Source organism: Octopus bimaculoides, chromosome 6, assembly GCF_046866305.1.
Source record: "Octopus bimaculoides isolate indiv1 chromosome 6, ASM4686630v1, whole genome shotgun sequence".
NCBI lineage: Eukaryota > Metazoa > Mollusca > Cephalopoda > Octopoda > Octopodidae > Octopus > Octopus bimaculoides.
Genome location: NC_142933.1, coordinates 88,125,670 through 88,133,169, shown reverse-complemented (window position 1 = coordinate 88,133,169; position 7,500 = coordinate 88,125,670).

Here is a 7,500-nt window from a genome sequence, read left to right as displayed (position 1 = left end):
ATCATTGAAGCTGTTACCTATTCCGCACAACTCAATACACTAATTTCCTTTATTGCTTATTATATATATATATATAATTATGTTCTTCTGGATTGCTTTCGAGGACTTAGACCAAGACTGTGCGCGGACGCATACACACGCATACATAAACACACACAATCACATATGAACAGAAACACACAAGCACATGTATAATGTATGTATGCGCGAATGTGTGTGTATATGTTTGTATGCTTGTATCTATCTATCTATCTATCTATCTATCTATCTATCTATCTATCTATTTGTCTATCTATCTATTTGTCTATCTATCTATCTATCTATCTATCTATCTATCTATCTATCTATCTATCTTCAGACACAAACACATACACACACAAATATACACGCACATCTATACACGCATGCACACATGCACGCATGGCTAATATCAATTAAAGTATATGTATTTCAAACATAAGAAACAGAATCATTGAGAGGTGAAAAACACTCACCCCCCCCACCACCATGCATACATATACACACAGTGAATGTAACTGAAAAATTTCGAAAAGAAGAACATAATAAATAACAGTTTTTACTTGTTAAATTTCCATAAAAATCACGTTTATATTTTTGTTTCCTCTTATTTAGGTAATCAGGTGTGAGATCACGTGATTTCATGATATTTCTCATTCTCCTTACGCATATGCAATATATATATATATATATATATATATATATATATATATATATATATATATATATATACATACATATATATACATACATATATATACATACATACATACATATATATATATATATATATATATATATATATATATATATATATATATATATATATATATATATATATATATATATATATATATATATGTATGTATGTATATATATGTATGTATATATATGTATGTATATATATATATATATATATATATATATATATATATATATATATATATATATATATATATATATATATATATATATATATATGTATGTATGTATAGTCCCCCACCCACACATATGCAGTGATACCTCGCAGTCCGAGTTTAATTCATTCCATGACTGAGTTCGTCTTACGATTTACTCGTTTTGCAAATCAGTTTTCCCCATTGAATTTGACTAAAATACAATTTATCCGTTCCAGCCCACCAAAACCACTCAAAAATAATTGTTTGGGGGGTTTTAAAACAGAAAAGGTGTAGTTACAAGTAAAAATGTCAATTATAAAAAAGAGAATGCAAAAGAAATATGCAAATTGGTTTTGATTTATTAACTGAATTATCTCAAAGATGGGACGACTTGTGTGCTTGTACTGCGGATTTCCGCTCATACTTCAAGACAAAAATTCGCACGAGTCTCGGCTCGTACAGCAAATTACTTGTACAATGGCGCACTCGTACTGCGAGGTTCTACCGTATATATATATATATATATATATATATATATATATATATATATATATATATATAATAATAATATTAGGGACAAAATCCAAAATTACAGGTAAAAAACTCAATTAAAATCAATTTATAAAAAATTAAAATTAAATTGAGCCTTATAGATAAAGTATATATAAAATATATAGTTTTAGGGAAAATAACCAATTTTCAAGAACTCATCGATGAAAATCTACTATCACATATAGAAAAATTAATAATTAAAAGCACAATAAATGAGTATAATATAAAGTAAAGTAAATATCATAAGATAAATATAATAAAAAGATTACACGTGTTTCATAACCAATTTTCAAATAGAAAAGAAATTTAAATCGATTAAAATCAATTGAAATTATCGAAAATAAGTTCTATTCAAAAATATAGCTACTCGTCAGATCATAAGTAGAACAATAATTAGATATATATCTCAACCAACAATAAGTACCAAATGAATTAATATGAAATACTTATTATATAAAGATAGAAAAATTATTTAAAAAATATCATAATATCAAAATAATAACCATTCAATAATCATCCCTTCATCCATTATAATAACATGTATATTATATACAAAAAACATCTTACATAGATTATCATTGTTTTAAATTATCATTGTTTTAAATACAAGTTGAACGAAGTTTAAGTTTAAAATAATAATGAAGATAAAATTAGTACATATTTAACTGGTGTAATAGTTAAAGCTATACTATTTAAAGCTAAAGACGTTTATTTAATTATAATTAAAGATCAATTGAATAATAGAAAAATACAAGGTTATTTATTTCTACAAACGTAATAATAAAAAATATGAATGAAAAAATTATGAATGGAAAAAATTATGAATGAAAAAATTAGGAAAGAAAAAATTATTAAGAATAAAAGGTTAAACTTTATATATATATACAAAGTTTTGATTTAAAAAAAAACTTTAACGATATTATAAACTATAAAGATTAATAATTAATCAAATAATATTAATCAAAAATAATCGAAAATATATCAACACTATTCCAATCGAAGTTCTAATATTATGTTGAAATGAAACTATAACTTCTAAATAATTTAGTGTTAAATAAGTTATCTATTAAAATAATCTATAAAGAACCAAATGAATAGTATAAAAACAAGAATACATATTATTTTCAAATAGTAGAAAATCTTTAGCAAAGTGAAAACAGTACTTATCCAAATTTTTCCGTAATATATAGATATAATCTATCAAATTATTACCATGTAGGGTTTCATCACGAAGGAAACTATCTTGATGAGGGAGGAGCATTATGTTTTTGAATATGGAATACTTAAAACACCATTTATACACTTAATGTACCCCTGAAACAGCCGTAGATGATATCTTTTAACCCCGAGCTTGAATATTTATCTTATGTAATAATATTTTACCAAATTTATTTAACTCTGAATTTTAAAATTTTGAACTTTCATCCGATAACTCATATAAACATCAAATTCTTAATCGATTGGAACCCAGCGTATATATATATAATGCATAGCTATCACATACAACATTTACATGTAATTTTATTCACTTATTTATATAAATTGATATATATATTTATTTCGTTGTATGCTTTAATTTATGCTTTGGAATTTGTATCGATTGCCTAGATGTGTTCCTTCTATAATTTCTCTTATCTTTCACTTTAGCTCACAATGGGCATTTCTTAATATAGCCCATATGTTGTGAAGTATACTTAAAAACATACTTTATGAGAAAATTTGATTATATATATATATTATATATATTTTATATATATAATTATAACAAGGGCAACTACTGAGTAGCACCACATGCTAGAAGAAGACGCCAAATGGCTCTAAAATGACTTTATTTATCACATAGACACGAGCTGAAAGCAAGGGAGATCCTATATAGATTTTATCCTTGATTATAATGGTATATATATATATATATATATATATATATATATATATATAGATATATATATATATATATATATATATATATATATATATATGCATGCATATATATATGTACTTTTATCCTTTTATTCAATTCACCCATTGGAATGTGGTCGTGCCGGAGTGATGCATTCACAGATTTTAGTCGATTATATCAATACTAGCATATTACCTGGTACTTATTTAGCAAACTCGAAAAAAAAAGAAAGAAGACAAAAAGGAAAAGGAAAAAATTAATTGATCATAAATATCGCAATTTTTTTTATCACTCGATTTTCCGATTTTCCTTTTTCCTATCAACACACACACACACACGTAAACATAGCCATGCATGAACACACCCGCCACCCCACACATACGTGCGTGCATATATGTATCCATCTATCCATCTTCTCCGTCTACTATTTCGCCATCAAAACAAAGAACATTATTTTTCTCAGCTAATCGTGTTAAATCAAATATGAAATTTTAAAAATTTCTTGAAATTATCTCCCTTTCTCATTCAGAACATCTAACAGTGGCCGTCAGGTTTTCCATTTACCTTCTCTATTTGCTAAGGCGAGTATAATAAATCAAGAATTTATAGTGTAAGGCTTCCAGTACATCGATCCATCGACCTTGTTATTCAAATTCATGCAGCTGTCTCCTTTGAATTACCTTCGGTTAACTCCTTCGGATTTTAATTATGCAAATTACACATGACAAAAATTGCACTGTAAGGAGAATGCTATGTAGATGAGGCCAAATTCAGACAGAAACACGCGTCCATAGAAACACGTGCCCATAGCTCTATGAAACCTAACCATGTTGACTCAGCTGTAGATGTCTCTAAATATCTCGAATTTGTCTCACCTTTTCAGACAAGGCTGCTTTTCATTGCTGTTTGGCTTCTGTTTACCTTCTCCCTCTTTGAACGAATTTCTAATAGATTAAGAAATTATAAAGTACGGCATTCAACAAAATATGATTCTACTCCATATAACGCCATTCACTTAGCTAAAAGTTCTAACGTTATAAAACGTCCAATATATATATATATATATATATATATATATATATATATATATATATATATATATATATATAGATAGATAGATAGATATAGATGGATAGATAGAAATGGCAAGACAACAAAAGAATGAAAGAGACCTCGATATTATGTAAATAGAGGAATTTATCTGTAATATAATATGTGACAATTATTCGGTAGCCATGATAAAATTCCGAGTTTCAGATGTCGGGACGGAAACCCACGCCGGCATCTCTTCAGTTATCGGACCATCGAAAAAATGCTTTGAAAATGACCGTTAAAACAAAGGGAAATTACTCCTTTCTTCTACCTCCTCTTTGTCCTTTCTTCCTTCTCCTCCTCTTCCTCCTTTCTCTTCCTCTTATTCCTTTCACCTCTTTCCTCCTTCCTCCTCCTCTTCCTCCTTCCTCCTCCTCTTCCTCCTTCCTCCTCCTCTTCCTCCTTCCTCCTCCTCTTCCTCCTTCCTCCTCCTCTTCCTCCTCCCTCCTCCTCTCCTCTTCCTCCATTCTCTTCCTCTTCCTCCTTTTCTCCTCCGCTTCCTCCTTTCTTTCACCTCTCTCTCCGCCTCCTGTCCTCCTGCTCCTGCTTCCCCCTCCCTTTCTCCTTTCATGTTCCCTCCTCCTTCTCTCATGCTCCCTCCTCCTTTTCTCATGCGCCCCTCCTTCTTCTCCCCCCTTCCTCCTCCCCTCCCCCTCCCCCTCCCCCTCCTTTTTTTACTTCATTTCTTCTTTATACACGCACACACTTTCACTCACTCTCACACACGGGTATACGGGTATATATTTATGGAATGAGCGCCGAAATACCCGAGAAACACGACATCATATAATCTTTTACCAGCCTACGATATTTTCTTACAGACATTGACGATCTAGCTTTTCTCCTTTATTCTTTTACAGGTTTCACTCATTAGATTGCGGCCATGTTAGAGCACCAATTCGAAGAAGTTTCAGTCAAGCGAATCGACCGCAGTATTTACTTTTCGAAGTCTGGTATTTATTCTATCGATCTCTTTGACTGAACGGCTACGTTATGGGGGCATAAACATACCAACACCGGTTGTCAAGCGGTGATAGGGGACAAACACAAGTACAAGCACAAAGACACACACACGCACACACATGACGGGCTTCTTTCAGTTTCAGTCTACAAAGTTTACTCACAAGGCTTTGGTCGGCTCGAGACTATAATCGCAGATACTTTCCCAAGGTGCCACGCAGAGGGAATCAACCCAGAACCTTGAGGTTGAGAAGAAACTTTCTTGCCACGCAGCTATGCCAGCACCTAATCCCTTCAAAATCAACTTTGCCTTCCCCTTTTTCCGTGGCCAAAAGACGACACCACCAATCATGTACTAAGGTTTAATATTCCTATACAATATTCTAGATGTTAATGAAAATATGATAGACTGATTGCTTCCGGTATTCCGTCATATCCCAAGATGAAAATGTGATAAGACTGAGTGCTTACGGCATATCGTCATATCCCAAGACTCTCATATTAACTTTTCCTTCTTCTGTCTCCCGAGAGCGATACAATATGTACCTGGCCAATTGCTAGGGTCTGCATATTCGACTACAAAACATTGAAGGTGTTGCTGCAGTATGGGCGCAGTATAATGGACAAATTCAGTAACAATAGAGTAATAGTTCATCTGTATATATATATGTTGCATTATATGGTTTACTTGCGTAAATATGAAACTGGCCAATATACGCTTGTGGGCAAATATCTAGAACATACTATATATATATATATATCATATATATATGAATACCAGATACTGCCGTTTGTTACTATGGACAAATATTGTCACGTGACGACACCCATAAACGTAATTGACGGCGTAACAACATGAAGCATGTACTAAAAACGAAGTTTGCTTCGCTTCCACACTCTCTTCTTCCTAAATATATTTGTGTATGCATCTGTATATGTATACACACACATGCGTATACAAATATATGTATACACATGCCTATAAACATATATATATATATATATATATATGCGTATATATATATATGTATACATGTATATATGAATATATGTATGCATATCTATTTATTAGATACACACACACACAAACACAAACACATATGACGTATATGTATTATATATATATATATATATATATATATATATATATATATGTATATATATATATATATATATCTATCACGTATATGTATTATATAAATATGCAATATAACATACCGCATGGAAGGAAGTACACACTCATAGAATTACAAGCACCGTATTTAGTAATAGCAACAGAGTTATGAGGCAGAAGAAAATATAATAACAATAAAATCAGATTTGGAAGCGAAAATACCCGGATGCCTACTTTCGTTCTAGATGACTGGGTGGATGTGTCCAACCACTCAAACATAATGAATCAAACAGCGATTGTGTACTTGGAAGTGACGCTATTGTTAGAGGCAGTTGTGGTCGTAGTTGCAGTGAGCGGTGTTATTGCAAGTGATGCCGCCGCTGCTGCTGCTGCTGCTGCTGCTGCTGGTGTAAGAGTTTGATTGCAGTTGTTGTGTTTGTGTTAGCAGTGGTATGTGAAGTGGTTGTGGTGGTTGTGGTGGTTGTGGTGGTTGTGGTGGTTGTGGTGGTGGTGGTGGTAATCTTTCAGTCAACGTGTTGTTGCTGTAGTTATAGCTGGCCTAAACAGTTTTATGGTGTCTGTAGGTATGTGTATGTGTGTGTTTGTGTGTGTGAATGTGTGTTTGGTGTGTGTGTGTGAATGTGCATATGTATATATATATATATATATATATATATATATATATATATATATATATATATATATATATATATATATAAAAAAATATATATATATTTACATGTATATGTATATATTTATTTGTGTGTGCTTGTGTGTATATATATATGTGTATATATATGTATGTATATATATGTATGTATATATATGTATAGTAGCATATATGTATATATGCATATATATATATATATATATATATATATATATATATATATATATATATATATATATATATATATATATATATGTATGTATTTATGTATATATAGGCGCAAGTCTACACACAC